General features: G+C 35.2%; 1 protein-coding gene and 1 long non-coding RNA gene across 2 annotated transcripts in view; both read left to right on the top strand.

The window, feature by feature from the left end:
• The window catches only part of LOC112656632 (uncharacterized), a 34,831-nt gene extending 22,776 nt beyond the window's left edge, over positions 1 to 12,055 (top strand). Inside the window, exon 4 of the long non-coding RNA XR_003134529.3 lies at positions 11,850 to 12,055. This is a non-coding gene — a long non-coding RNA (uncharacterized LOC112656632). The remainder of the gene's footprint in view (positions 1 to 11,849) is intronic.
• PLCL1 (phospholipase C like 1 (inactive)) overlaps positions 1 to 14,788 on the top strand; it is a 327,967-nt gene that overhangs the window by 23,051 nt on the left and 290,128 nt on the right. The gene's annotated exons all lie outside the window — the stretch shown is intronic.

The raw sequence follows: 14,788 nt of genomic DNA on the forward strand, positions 1-14,788 counted from the left end.
GACATGATCTTTGTTTCCTTCTTCTCTCTCCTCTAACGTCCAATTTGTTATCATGTTTCTTTGGTTCTACCTCCTGAATGGTTCTCACTGCTACTCCAGTTTCAGCTGCTTCCACACTTGGCTTCACTACAGCATCTTTTTAGCTAGCTTTTTTGCCCCACCCACCTTCTTTTCCCTGATCCATTCATCATAATAGTGGTAGAGTCTCATTTCTAAAAGGCAGATCTCGTTGTATCATATTCCTGCTGAAACTTTTTGTTAACTTCCCACTGCCCTCAGAATAGAGTACAAATTTCTTTATACGGTTCAGGAGGCCAGGTACAATGTGGATCCTGTTAATCTTTCCACTCTATCTCCTACTATGTCCTACCTTTCACATTCTACTCTATGAGATGACGATATATTAGAGACCACAGTGCCCAGCTCATAGCGGCTCAATATACATTAGATATTCTTTGCCTTCTCTGAAAGTGGCACAACTGGGAAAAAAATGATTTTAGGAGCATTAAACCAGGGAGATTGGGAGGGACAGAAGCTCAGAATTGAGAAGAGGGTTTAATCAAATAGGCTAGGTGCTGGCCACTAAATGGATAATGGATACTGTGATAGAGATTAAGAAATTATTAAATCCATTAAACTTTTGAAAAGCATTTTTGGGGTTGATTTTGAAAAATAATTTAGTATAGCATATAAAAAGGACTTTGTTGGATCTTACAATTTATTGTTTCCTGAGATTATAATCTAGTTTAGCAAAGTTGCCAGGTATTCACTCTTCAAGATTTACATTGTTTTCCAGTGTCCCCAAATGGTTACAGTTCTGTTTGTTAAGTGTTTAGTTGGCTACAGAATTTCCTTAAATTGTGATTTTTAGTCAATGGAATATGATGACTCACAGGGAATGTAACTGTTTTCTTAGTTTACTGATCTTTATCTTTATGTGGTCAAAAGTCTATGTTTCTATTAGTCTCACAGATTACCAAATGTGTTTGTGTGTAAGGGAGGAAATAAAGTGTAATTTGGTTAACATTCTGTGTCTAGCATGACAAATATTACTAACATGAGGTTGAATCATGATTTAGAGATAGAGACAAGTTTTTCACTACTGTTATTCTGTAGTACTGCTATACTTTGGATAGAATGTGTCTTAATGATCAAAATTACCTTTGAGTTCAAAACTTAAGACAATTTTCAGTAAAACAACCCATTTTATTTAATATCTTTGAATTTTTAAATTAGATTCAAAGTTTTAATTTTTTGCTAATTCAATATCTTTGACTAAGTAGAATTGTTTATCTAGCAAGAGATTTAAAAATTCTTATGATTAGATGACTGTCATTTAACAATTGAGTATGGATCTTTTTCTTTTTTTGAGTATGGATTTTTGTAAAACATTTAGTAATGGTAATTTGGAAGTTTATAAAAAATCTTTTAAAACTTCTCATAACTTTACAATGTCAGGGCCCTTTGTAAAATTATCTATATAGTGATGTGAAATACACTTGTATGGACAGAAAATTGATTGCCAAGATCAATTTTATAATTATGTACATAAATCCATAATTGAATATTCCAGTCTTTGCTATTTGGGTAAAAGCTATTATGCTGTTTTAAGAAGTGTATCAAGAGTAGATGGAAATAGAGTGTCTTTAACTGTCCTAAAACAATTCTATAAATGATTACCACTTTCTTTCAAAAGTTAGGAATCCTATTGAATTCATTTCAGTTCTTTACAGTCTGCCAGCTGATTGTATAATTACATGCCATATAGCACAAAGCATGATTTATGAGACTATTTTTTTAGTGTACTTACTAAATAGTAGAATAAAAAATAGAAAGCATAGTATTAGTAGAAATACTATAGGTAGGGTTGTGAGATAAAATTTAGGAGGGTCAGTTAAATTTGAGTTTCAGATAAATAACAAATAATTTTTCAGGATAAGCTTGTTCTTTGCAAAAATTACTCATTATTTATCGAAAATTCAAATTTAGTTGGATGTCCTGCATTTTTATTTGTTAAAACTGGCAACTCTAGCTGTAGGTGATTAGGTAAAATATAGGTAATGGTAAAAGAACAGCTTTTCTAATGGAACAGAATTTTTCCTTAAAGTTCCTCCCAAATCAAATAAAGACAATTTGATCACCCAACTGGTAAGTCAATTTAGAGCTTGGATTTGAACCCAGGGACTTAGCAAGAGCCATGCTCTATTGCTGCCTTTCATATAGTACTGTTTATATTAGTGAAATTAAAAATAATTCTGATATTCCACTTCATTTTATCCTTTATTATTTTGAAGTTTAGCATCATTAAGGCCATTAAAATACATATTTTATTTTATATTGAGAAATTAATTTAGTTAATAAATTGAATTATTTTCTTTTCTAAAGTTAAGTATTTTTGACTTGAGAATTTCCAAGAAACATGTAGATTGTTGCTATTCTAAGTGGTGTTCATTAGTTTAACCAAATGTTTTTGTTTGCTGTATGATTAATAGTGCTTTGCTTTTAATTTTCGTGTTAAGACTGAATTATTGTGTTAAGACTGAATTACTATATTTGCACCAAGCAACTGGGAAGCAGCCATGATTTGGAGCTGCACACTGTTTTGCTTGTTTCTTTAGCTTGGCTGGCCTCTGCCTCTTCTGCTGTAGCCATCAATCATCCAGTTCTCCTTCCATGCTATAGGACATGTTTGTTTTTTTCCTGTGAGTGACAGTGGTTGCCTTTTATGACTTAGTGCTCATTAATAATTAGGTAGGTACCACATATGAGATCTCAGAATAATTCATGATCTACATTCATTCATTTATAAATATAAATGCATAAAATCTAACAGTCATAAAATTTTGAAACTTGAAATTCTTAAATACAGAGATGAAAACATTGCAAGCTGTGTTAGTTAAAAATAAGTTCTTGAGGAGTGCCTGGGTGGCACAGTCAGTTAAGCAACCGATTCTTGCTTTTGGCTTGGATCATGATCTCAGGGTCTTGATATCAAGCCTCAGGTTAGGTTCCGTGCTCAGTATGAAGTCTACCTAAGACTCTCTCTCTCCCTCTGCCCCCACTACCACCTGCTCTCTCTTTCTAAAATAAATAAATAAATCTTCAAAAAATAAGCTCTTGAGAATGATCGAAATGATTTAGTTCTAATTTTCATTTTTTAACTTTTTTCTTTTTGACTGCCAGAGAATCTTTCCTCATAAGGACATTCAACAGGAATGCTGATTTAGGATATTTAAATGTAGAGAAGGAGACACTTTGATTAGTTAATAGAAAAACAAACTAGGAACTGTTTAGAAAGATAATAGTGGGCTTTCTTACTAATTAAGTTAACACACTGATACTAGACTACAGCAATAAATGGACTCTTTTTCCAAGTTTTCCTTCTTAGTCTACATTTTATATTTTAAAAACAAACCTTATGAAAGAACTTAACAAATTTTATTTTAATTAATTAATTAATTAATTAATTAATTAATTTGTATATATATATTTTGGAGTTCAATTTGCCAACATATAGTATAACACCCACTGCTCATTACATCAAGTGCCCCCCTCAGTGTCTGAGAACTTAACAGATTTCAACCAGTGGTATAAAAAGCCTCAGTGACAGTGATAACAATATTTGCATTTAAAAATGTTTATCATTATTTTGATCTGCAGCTTCAAATTATTTTTAAATATACCATTATAACAATCATATAATGGAAACATCTGTGATTTTAAAGTTTTTTTGGACTCTGATTTAAAATTATAAAATTCTAGGAAATCAACAAAATGTATATGATGTTGAATGCTACATTTTTTATGGTGATAAGATATACATAACGTTAATTCACCATTTTAGCCATTTTGAAATTCACAGTTCAATAGCATTAAGTGCATTCACATTATTGTGCAACCATCACCACTGTCCATCTTCTGAATTTTCTCATCATTCCAGATGGAAACTCTTCACCCATTAATTGATAACTCCCCATTCCCTTCTGCCTCCAGCCCCTGACCACCACCCTTCTGCTTTCTTTCTTCTTCTTCTTTTTTTCTTTTATATTTTATTTAAATTCAATTTGCCAACAACTCTTCTACCTTCTGTCTCTATGATTTTGTGAAGGTCATTCTTAATAGTGTTAAAAATCGATACCCACTATTAAGAGGAGGTGCATAAGAAGATGGGAAAAATCTGGGACTGGAGTCAAACCCTTTCTGCCATTTTTCCAGTTTGTCATCTGGATCAAATTATCTGACTTCTCTGAGGATCAGCTTCCTCACCTCTAAAATGGAACTAGTGGGGCACCTGGGTGGCTCAGTCAGTTGAGCTTCTGACTCTTGATTTTGGCTCAGGTCATGATCTTGGGGTTCTGGGATTAAAGTCTGCATTGGCCTTCATGCTCAGTGTGGAGTCCACTCCACACTGTCTCCTCTCCCTCTGCTCCTCCTCCCACTTGTGCTCTCTCTCTTAAATAGAAATCTAAAAAAAAAAAAAAAAGAAAAAGAACTAGTAATTTATTATGCTGTTGAGGGGGCAAAGATGAGGTAATGTATGTAAAGCATTTGGCTCATAATAGGCATTTAATAAATAGTATTATCACATATATAGCATGCTCTTAAAATATTAAATTCATTTCATTTACTAGCTTTCTGCAAGAGCTAGTAAAAAATAGTTTAATGTTAGGGTATGATGAATTCAAATCCATCTGGTTTTTATATGTTAGAAATGACTTTTTTTTTTTTTTTTTTTTTACCTTGGAAAGTAGAAATTGCAGATGATTGCATTTCACAAATTTAGGTCTTATTTTTTATTTTTAAAGATTTTATTTATTTATTTATTTATCTAAAATTTTTTTAAAGATTTATTTATTTATGATAGACATAGAGAGAGAGAGAGAGAGAGGCAGAGACACAGGAGGAGGGAGAAGCAGGCTCCATGCCGGGAGCCCGACACCAGACTCGATCCCAGGACTCCAGTATCGCGCCCTGGGCCAAAAGCAGGAGCTAAACCGCTGAGCCATCCAGGGATCCCCAAGATTTTATTTATTTATTCATGAGAGACACACAGAGAGAGAAGCGCAGAGACACAGGCAGAGGGAGAAGCAGGCTCCATGCAGGGAGCCCGGTGGGACTTGATCCCGGGTCTCTAGGATTAGGCCCTGGGCTGAAGTCTGCGCTAAACCCCTGAGCTACCCAGGTTCCCACGAATTTAAGTTTTAAACAGTGTTTTGATTTATCTATAGAAATAAAATTTTTTATTTATTGCTAGTAGAGAAGTGATTCAGATAAAAATCAGTGGTGGGTATTGACTCTTGGTTTGCATAGTGATTTAACTTAGAAATTTTCACCAGTGGTTTTTTTTTTTTTTTTAAATCATTCTCTATTTTTCCTATTCAAATTATTCTGTTTGAAAACAGAAAGAAAACAGTCTATGTTCTTTTGTCCTGTTTACTACTTGTCATTTCTTAGAGCATACAGAGGAAATAAGAGGTTTAACTTCAGTTTGCCAAATTTTGTTAGCTCTGGTAAAGATTTATAAAATAGTTCCTTTGTATTGCAGGAATCAAAGAATATGTTAAACTCCCCAAATAATCAAGTTATATATACTAGGCAAATTTTTATATTGTTAAGTTACATATTTAACCATTTTTGATTTGACCATTGACAAGTATTTACTTAACACCTTTAAAAAAAAAAACTATTTATTTATTTTAGAGGGGTGAGGAGGGGCAAAGGGAGGGGGAGAGAGAAAATCTCCCTCCTAGGGAGGAACCCTACATGGGGCTTGATCCCACCACCTTGAGACCATGATGCAAACCAAAACCAAGAGTCAATGCCCACCACTGATTTTTATCTGAATCACCACTGAATTACCCAGGCGCCCCTACTTAGCATCTTTTTGTGAAAGAGTTAGGGAGTGGTTTCTTTTAAAAAAATTGATTTTTTAAAAAAAATATAAATTCAATTTGCTAACATATAGTATAACAACCAGTGCTCATCATACCACATTCCCTCCTTAGTGCTGATAACCCAGTTACCTCATCCTCCACCCACTTCCTCTTCTGCAACCCTTTGTTTCCCAGAGTCAGTAGTCTCTAATGGTTTGTCTTTCTCACTAATTTTTTCCCCACTCAGTTTCTCCCCCGCCCTTCCTTTATGTTTCCTTTCACTGTTTCTTGTATTCCTCATATGTGGACATTGCTGCTATGAACATTGGAGTGCAGGTGTCCCACCATTTCACTACATCTGTATCTTTGGGGTAAATATCTAGTAGTATAACCCCTGGGTCATAGGTTAGCTCAATTTTTAACTTCTTGAGGAACCTCCATACTGTTTTCCAGAGTGGCTGCACCAGCTTGCATTCCCACCAACAGTGCAAGAGGATTCCCCTTTCTCCACATCTTTGCCAACATTTGTTGTTTCTTGTCTTGTTAATTTTAGCTATTTTCACTGGTGTAAAGTGGTATCATTGTGGTTTTGATTTATATTTCTTGATGACAAGTGATGTGGACCATTTTTTCATATGCTTGTTGGTCATGTGTAGGTCTTCTTTGGAGAAATATTTGTTCATGTCTTCTGCCCATTTATTGACTGAATTATTTGTTTTTTGGGTGTTGACTTTGATAAATTCTTTATAGATCTTGGATGCTAGCTCTTTATCAGATATGTCATTTACAAATATCTTTTCTCATTCTGTAGGTTGCCTTTTAGTTTTGTTGACTATTTCCTTTGCTGTGTGAAAGCTTTTTATCTTGATGAAGTCCTAATAATTCACTTTTGCTTCCCTTGCCTTTAGAGACGTGTCTTGTAAGAAGTTGCTCTGGCTGAGGTCAAAAAGGTTGCTGCTCGTGTTCTCTAGGATTTTGATGGATTCCTGTCTCACATTTAGATTTTTCATGCATTTGAGTTTATCTTTGTGTACGGTTTAAGAGAAAGGTCCAGTTTCATTCTTCTGCATATGGCTGTGCAATTTTAGGGAGTGGTTTCTATGAAAGACTTAAAAAAAGTTTAAATTATGATCTCTTCCATCAAAGAGTTTACAATCTCCTTGGAAGGGGAGGCTGCCCGTGCATTAAAGTTTAAGGTTGTAGTTCAATAATAAGTTCAGGAACATGAGTTTTGAGAGAAAGATGACAATTTAGGGTGTACTCACGTTGCATCTGCATTGAAGATAGAATATCCTAATTTAAATGAGGCCCTGGGCCTCATGACAGAAGATGGGAGAGGTAGCTACCTAAAGGGTTTATACACATTAATGAAAGAAATGCAACATTGACACAATTTGCAAATCTCACTCCCTAAATAATAAGTGTATTTTAAATCTTCAACAAATTGATCCAGTTTAAGCTTTACTTCTCTCTGTGGTCTCCACTTGCTTTTTTTTTTTTTTTTTTAAATCACTGGCTTCTTAAAGGTAGAAGAATCTTTGTTTGAAAGGCATCAGGAATATATTAAGATTGCACCCCAAACTCAGCCCACTTCAGGCCACATATCTTCATCACTTCCTCTGGACAGATGGATGCCAAAAATCCAATTTGGCTGCATTAAGGGGGGAATATAAGTATGGGAAATGGAGAGACAGAATTGACTCAGGTGGATGGAAAGGCTTTCAGTAGTGTCCAGGGGATGAACCATTGAATCAACTAAGTGAGTGGAGAATTTCAATACACAAAGTTAGAGGGTGGCATAGTCAGTTAAAATTAGACGGCTGGAAAATTTTAGGGATTTTATTTCAAAAGTTTGTATCATTTAGTCCATATTGAAAATGGAAGAAAACAGGCATCCTATGTATGTGTGTATGTATTATTTAATTTTTTTTTCTTTTTTTTTTTAGGTAGACTCTGTACCTAATTTGGGGTTTGAACTCATGACCCTGAAATTGAGTTGCATGCATGCTCTACAGATGGAGCCAGCCAGGCACCCTCATCCTAATTAGAATATTATGCAATTTAGCATCACCAGGGAAGGGAAAGAGTAGCAATATTTCTGTTTGAAATTGAGGGCTTCTTTATCCAATTACATTTTTCAAAGATTGTTATAATCTGTGACTTTTTCAAAGAACAAAATGTCATTAGTAAATTGAATAGCCATGGAATTAGCAATTCTTGTATTCTTAAATTTGTATATGATGCATAAGGTTTCTTTCCTCAGTGGCTTAAACTGGCAGGTTAAGTTAAAGATGAAAACACCTAATATGGAAACTAGTGTTAGAGGAGGCAGCTTATTTCTGAAGAAGCCCACCCCAGGGTCTGTGAATTTTTAAGTTCTATTGTTACTTGCAATGCTGGCCAGCCATGTTTCAGGATTTTAGTTTCCTGTGGCTATCTCAAGAGACAGTTTGATAAACTGCCTTTCGCTTTCCTCACTTAGATGGGAGGGCCTGTGTGATTGGATATTTGAAGAGCTTTTAGCTTCTCAGAAGAAAAGCACTTAAGCAACTAATGAATCATAGGAGTCCTAATGTTTTCATTGTTAATATTTAAATTTTACTTCCTAGAGGCAGGAAAATCTAGATAGTTATATTCTCAGTTTTAGTCTTGGGAAAGGAGGAAGTTGAAATTTTCAGGAATTGAATGACTTTGTAACTTGAGAAGTATTGGATCACAAAGAACATGAACATGTTCTCAGTTTCTTTAAGAAAAAAATTCATGAATTGAAAAACTCTTAAGAAGCCTTCTGTTTATACCAAATACTTCTATACCATTAGAACCTACATCTGGGGACACTGTTCATGGAAATATAAACATGGACATCACAGAATGATTGAAATTTGACTTTAATGGATGAGAAGCAGTGGAGTTTCTATTAGATACCCTTTCCATTTTATAGGGTAGGTTGGAGTTGGTAGCCTAAGAACTGACTTGGTTCTACATGGATATGTCAGTAACATGAGCCAGAATGGGTCACATCCTAGTCCACAGTAAAAACAATGGTTCAGTTGTAATTGACCCAAGAATAGTTTTTTTCTCTGATTCATCTAAAAAGGCCACTTTGAGAATTAATTGTCTTAGGAACCTACTTTATCTCAGAAATATGACAACTAATAAAATTGTAAAAAGGAACAATTCACTGTTTTAGTTCATATACATTTAAGTAGAAAACTATTCAGTGTTAAAAGTATTGCCTTATATATCGACTCTATTCAATTTGAATCCTTAATGTTGTCAATTTTTATAAAAGATATGTTGAATACCACATTATTTCTTCTTATATCTATTTTTGAAGACAGTCTTTTTCAACACTACACCTAAATACTTAAAAATAAAAAACATTTCTAACACAGATTTTTTATTTATTATCTACCTGTCAGTAGTGTACAGGGTAATTTTATTAAAAACTTTGAAAACAACCATGAGAAATAGTCCAGACTCAGAGTTCATGTCAAACAAATTTACACTCTAAATAATAATTTTAACAAGCTACATTAATATTACATGCAAGAATATAGTGCATTATGGAGTAAAATGTTGTTTAAAGAAACAGGTTTTGTATTTCATATCTTTAGGGAATCCTTTAAGCCAGTTAGACTATTCAGAAAAATTACCCATCTATTATTTTAAAAAAAATTGCATTAGTATGTTCCAAAGCTGCATTTATTTTCCTTTTTTTGTTTTAACTTTTGTAAAGTACAGCTAGAAATACCTATTAGAGATGAATCCTAGGAAAATAAATGTAAACAGAAATACAGCCTGAATTTATTTTTGTTCTTTATAAGAACTGTTTAAAGCCTGGCAGCAGAAGACTGTTGTCTATATAAAGCATTATAGTAAAAATGCATGGTTATCTCTAAATACAAAAGACGCTAGTTTTTTTTTTTTTTTTTTTTTGAGAGGGAAAGAAGGGGTAGAGGGAGAAAGAGGGAATCTTAAGTAGGTTCCAGGCCCAGTGTGGAGCCCAACATAGGGCCCAATCTCACTACTCTGAGATCATGACCTGAACAGAAATCAAGAGTCTGACCCTTAACTGACTGAGCCACCAAGGTGCCCCAGGAAAGAATGTATCTTATGAAGGGTAAATGAAGTAGTTAGCTAAGAAAGGAAGGGAAATTTCCTTATTTCACTCTGAAACTTGGCAGCATTTGAAGAACAGAGCTTGAAATTTTGGGATGTTTTAAAGACCGTTTGGTTCACTGTCTTTGGAAACTGTTCTGCAATTTACTATCCACATATCACATCAGTAAGGTACTTCACCTTCAGAGATTTTACAAAACCTCACTGCTTGATTAAAATGCAGATAGCAACATTTTGGTGAGAAAATATTTTCAATTTTGTCAGCTTTGAAGATCTGTCCATATACAGCATAGGTGAGATAAAATGTTTTCTAATCTCAATTTTTATATAGTCTTGTTCATGAACTTCTGTTTGCCAACTGAAGCCCACTCTTTTAAGCTACTTTGCTTTGTGTGTTATGGGAAGACTTAGAGTGGGTAAGTAAGAGATAGGCATGGCTCAAGCTTCTCAAACTTGTCTTGATGAAATGGAGAGTCCCACTCTTAGCCATCTTCTAGCAGGATGAAGAAACTTTCCTAAAATGTATGCAAAGTAAGGAAGGATAGGATAGGCCACATGTATATATCTGAGTCCAAAGACCATTTATAGATAGGTAGGTTGGTAGCTAGCTAACTACAAAATGTATAGATCTTTGGATCTATATGGATGGATATAGAGCTAGAGATATATAGATGTATAGATGTAGATATACATATAGATACATAACTGTTCAGCTCAAGACAGATGAGTGTTTAGGTGCTGCATATATAGGTTATAAGAGATTAAAAAGCTAGTCAATTTTATGGGTTTGCTTTCAGATTTGAACCATTTAATATTTGCAGAAATTTCATAAGATAAAAAAAATCAAGATATAGGAAAAAATAACATAGGAGCTCTAAATTCCTTCCTTTGAGTATATAATTTTGTCAGGAGAATGACAAATATGAATAAGATGGTATCCCCTAGGCCTCAAGAAGCTGACAAATCCAGTAAAGAAGTCAGGATAATTGGGATAAAAGATAAGATTTTGTGATGCATGAGTGCCTCACAATTTAGAACATAATTGTCTCTGAATTTAATTTGACATTGGTAAGAAAGAAGTAGTGTAAATGTTTAGGGTAAAAAAGAAAAATTGTACAAATGTAGTGGTTGGATGATAAATGTTAGAAGGCAGACCCATATATAGATGATAGACCCTCAAAGATGTTTTATGAGTTTAATATATTGATGATGAAAAATGAACCCTGTTCTTTAGGGAAGGATTTGGGGAATTGTGCAGTTGTACTGCTGGTATAAGACTTGTGGCTTCTTTTCCACATTTTATAACTATGAAGTAGAGGGTTGGGTCATTGAGCAAATGTGTGTTCTTTGGTTTGCATGAATGGTATGTACTTTGAATTCTCAAAATAGAACTCCAGTTTATTTTCTCAGTAGTCCCAATGAGAAAAGCTGTATTTCTTAAATATGGCCAGAAAGCACTTGGGGAGGAATGTTTACTGTAGGAACCTGTGATTGTCTGCAGGCACCAGCATAAATATGTTTCCATTCCTGAGCCCAGGGGGATAATCTCATTACTAAGCCTGTGCAACATTCAAGTCAGTTTATTTCCTAATGCTTGTTTTAATATTGTAAAAGCAACAAGTGAACATGAAAAAAAAGTTACATAATATAATAGAGTATATAAGGAATAGTGAGCCCCCAGATCCCCAACATCCTGGAGGCAATCACTGTTACCAGCTTCTAATGGTCTTTCACATAACGGATGTTTTATTTTCAGAGTGAGAATGGTTTTTCTCTTACCTTGGGACAGCATGAAGGTAACTATAGTTCCCCAGCAATGCAGTCAGTAAATGATCTTTAACTTTTCTTTCCAAGGCAACTTTGAAACCTGAGTTTTGAGGAGCAGGATTAAGCACTCTGATCAAAGCAAGAGATACTTGAAGTTTTGTGAAGACACATCTCCACTGATACTGACATTTGGAAGAACTAAACCTAATAGTCATTTTTCTCCTCCCATCAAAACATGGGCATTTAATGGTTTGGTTCTAATTATATTTTTTCATTTTAAAATAAAAATTTTAGACCACATCTCCCTACTCACAAGCCTCTCTCTCCATTGTACTTGTGCTGAAATGACAAGCTGCGTTTAAGACAGTAGAAAGGTTGGCAGTGTCTGTCTTAGAATAAGCTTTCACATGCAGCTTCAAACACCTTTGTGGTTAGGGTTGTATTTTGACAGTTGCTAGGTAGCTTGAATCAGAGAGTGCAGCTGTGCAATTTAGGATGATTTTTCTTATTCCAGCCTCTAAAGAGAGCTAAATGAAATGAAACTATAATCAGACTTCTAAAGTGTTGAGGTTAGCCAAATATTTGGAACCCACATGATAGAATGAAATGGATGAGTTCTACTAAAGCACACACATATATTAAAGTATACCAGGGAATTTAAGTCAGATCAATGTAGGTGGGCTCAGTGTACACAGATGAATTTCTGAACTGTTTCATTGAAAAGAAAACACTGGGTTTGGGAGGTGCAGACCTCTTGGCCCAGGTGAGGGCTTGGCATTCATTCATTAACCACAAAATTCTACACGAACATGCTGTTTATGATGAAGAGTTGCAGAGAGAGACTAAGATTTCTGAAGAGTAGAAGAAAATGTAGAAATCCAACTTACCTGGTAAAATGTGAACAATATAGAATTTGAAACTTAGATATGGATTCCTGGGAAAGAGGTAAAAGAGAGCTTGTTGAAACTTTCCTGTTCTGAGGGTTTTCTTATGTTGGCAAGAAGGAGGCTGAGGTATGTGTGATGTAAAGAGGGACAAGCATTTGTTACAAACTGTAATAAACTGCTTTTGGAGAACAGTGTTCACAAAAGAAACAGAGAAGGAAAATAAACAAAAACTTTGTGGAAAGTTATCCAAGGCAGATCCTGGAGAAGGGCAGATGGAGAAAATAAACCAGAACACATGGCTATGGAAACAGACAAGGTCAAGACTTGTCAAGGCAAGTGGCACTGTCAAGCCAGCTAGCAGGTGTTGTGTTGCTGTGTGGAAATTGCTTTAGGACTGATTCTTGTGATGGTGTTTGGAAAGCCAGACCCTTTACCTGGAGAAATATAAGGCCATGAAGATAGTAGAAATACTGCTTGCCCTGGAGATAGAGCAGGAAATCAAGAGAAGAAACATTCCCTTCTTTAACTAGAGGGAATGGTCCTTGCAGCCAACCTAAATACTTGCAGATCTGTACGTCTCTGATAGACTTCACTAAGTATCCTTTATGTCATAGGTGCTTGACTAAGTTGATGCTAAAGATTTGGTATTGAGGGAATTGAAGGGTAGGCCAGGCTCTGTTCCCAAGGCCACAGTCCACAGAGTATAGCTCTCCTCCCTGCTGCCTTTAATCCCTGGATGATAGTAGCAGGCAAGTGAGTAGCAAATGCAGGGAACAGTAGGTTTGCAGTACTGTTGGCATTCTGGCATTAGCATCGTTTAAAATCTACAAGGAAACAATAATAGAAAATAAAATAGCTCTTCTGAGGGGGAGGGTCTTTCTTAAACTTTGCCTTGAATTTTAAAGGGACATTTACTGATCTCGATCAAGATAATTATGGGATGCCTAGTTGATACAGAGTAATGGAATTTTAAAAATATGTCAGTATGCTTCCCTCCTCCCCCAGTTATAAGAATGATTAATGCTTAATGCATGAGATTTAGAGAAACTTGATAGTCACAAGTGGCATTTTAAAGTAAAATATTCTTTTCTTAAAATATTCCATAGTGGGGGCGGGGAATGGGTTGAGGGGAAGATGCTTCACATTGAGGGGTTCAAGAGGGTTCAAAGAGTAATAAAGGAGATCAGACACATTTTAGGATGTGTAGAACTGGCCTTAAGTTAGGTCCACCAAATGTTGAAATATCTACCAAAGAAAGATCTCTCTGGGGAGGTCATTAAAATGAGAGTTAGATAATCATTTGAGAAGCTGGTTCAAGTTTGCTCACTGCTCCCGAAGTGCCACTGACTGTTTAATAAGCACAGATCCGACATTACCTTCTCATCCAAATTTTCATTGCTTCCATTAAACACAAATGTGCATGAGCATATTGGCCACCAGGAAACCTGGACCACTTATCAGGTAGTGGCATTCCCTTGGGCAGGTAATTTAACTTTTCTGAGGCTTAGCAGTGTGACAGCATAGAATCAGATTTTCTCCAAGGTCCCATTCAGCTCTAAGCCTTTTGTTCTAAGGTATTGATCTCATTCTCTCTCTGTTTCACCCCATCATTTCCCTTGCCTTTAATGTAATTAAACTATTCTCAGTTCACATGGTGAGTCAAGTGCTTTTCTGAACATATGAACTTAAGGAGTGCAGGAATGATTTGAGAAAGTGTAAATCTGGCCTGGAATCTAGAACAGGCAACTGTCAAGTTGTCTTAATGCATATGTGTATGTTTGTGTGACAGAGAGAATGCATACAGAAGATGTGAACTGATGAGCCAGCTTACAATTTTTAGTGATATTTGGAATGAGAAAGATTAAGATTGTGTAGTACTTGATGCGAATATGGGTCTTATAAAGAGAATAAACCAGAAAGCCGTACGTACTTCAGAAGAGCTACTTTATTGCTTATACTTTTCTCTCCCATCTGATCCTGAAGAAGATAAATCATACTGTCTATACAACAGCCATACCTAGCCACTCAAGTTCTTTGTCTTCTGTTCCATATGACTATAACTTTTGTTATATGGAGATAGGGTTTCTGGGAACTTCAGACTTTGGGGCGGGGCAGTTCTTAACATAGAAATAAAACAAA

The sequence above is a fragment of the Canis lupus genome, chromosome 37, assembly GCF_003254725.2.
Source record: "Canis lupus dingo isolate Sandy chromosome 37, ASM325472v2, whole genome shotgun sequence".
Classification (NCBI taxonomy): domain Eukaryota; kingdom Metazoa; phylum Chordata; class Mammalia; order Carnivora; family Canidae; genus Canis; species Canis lupus.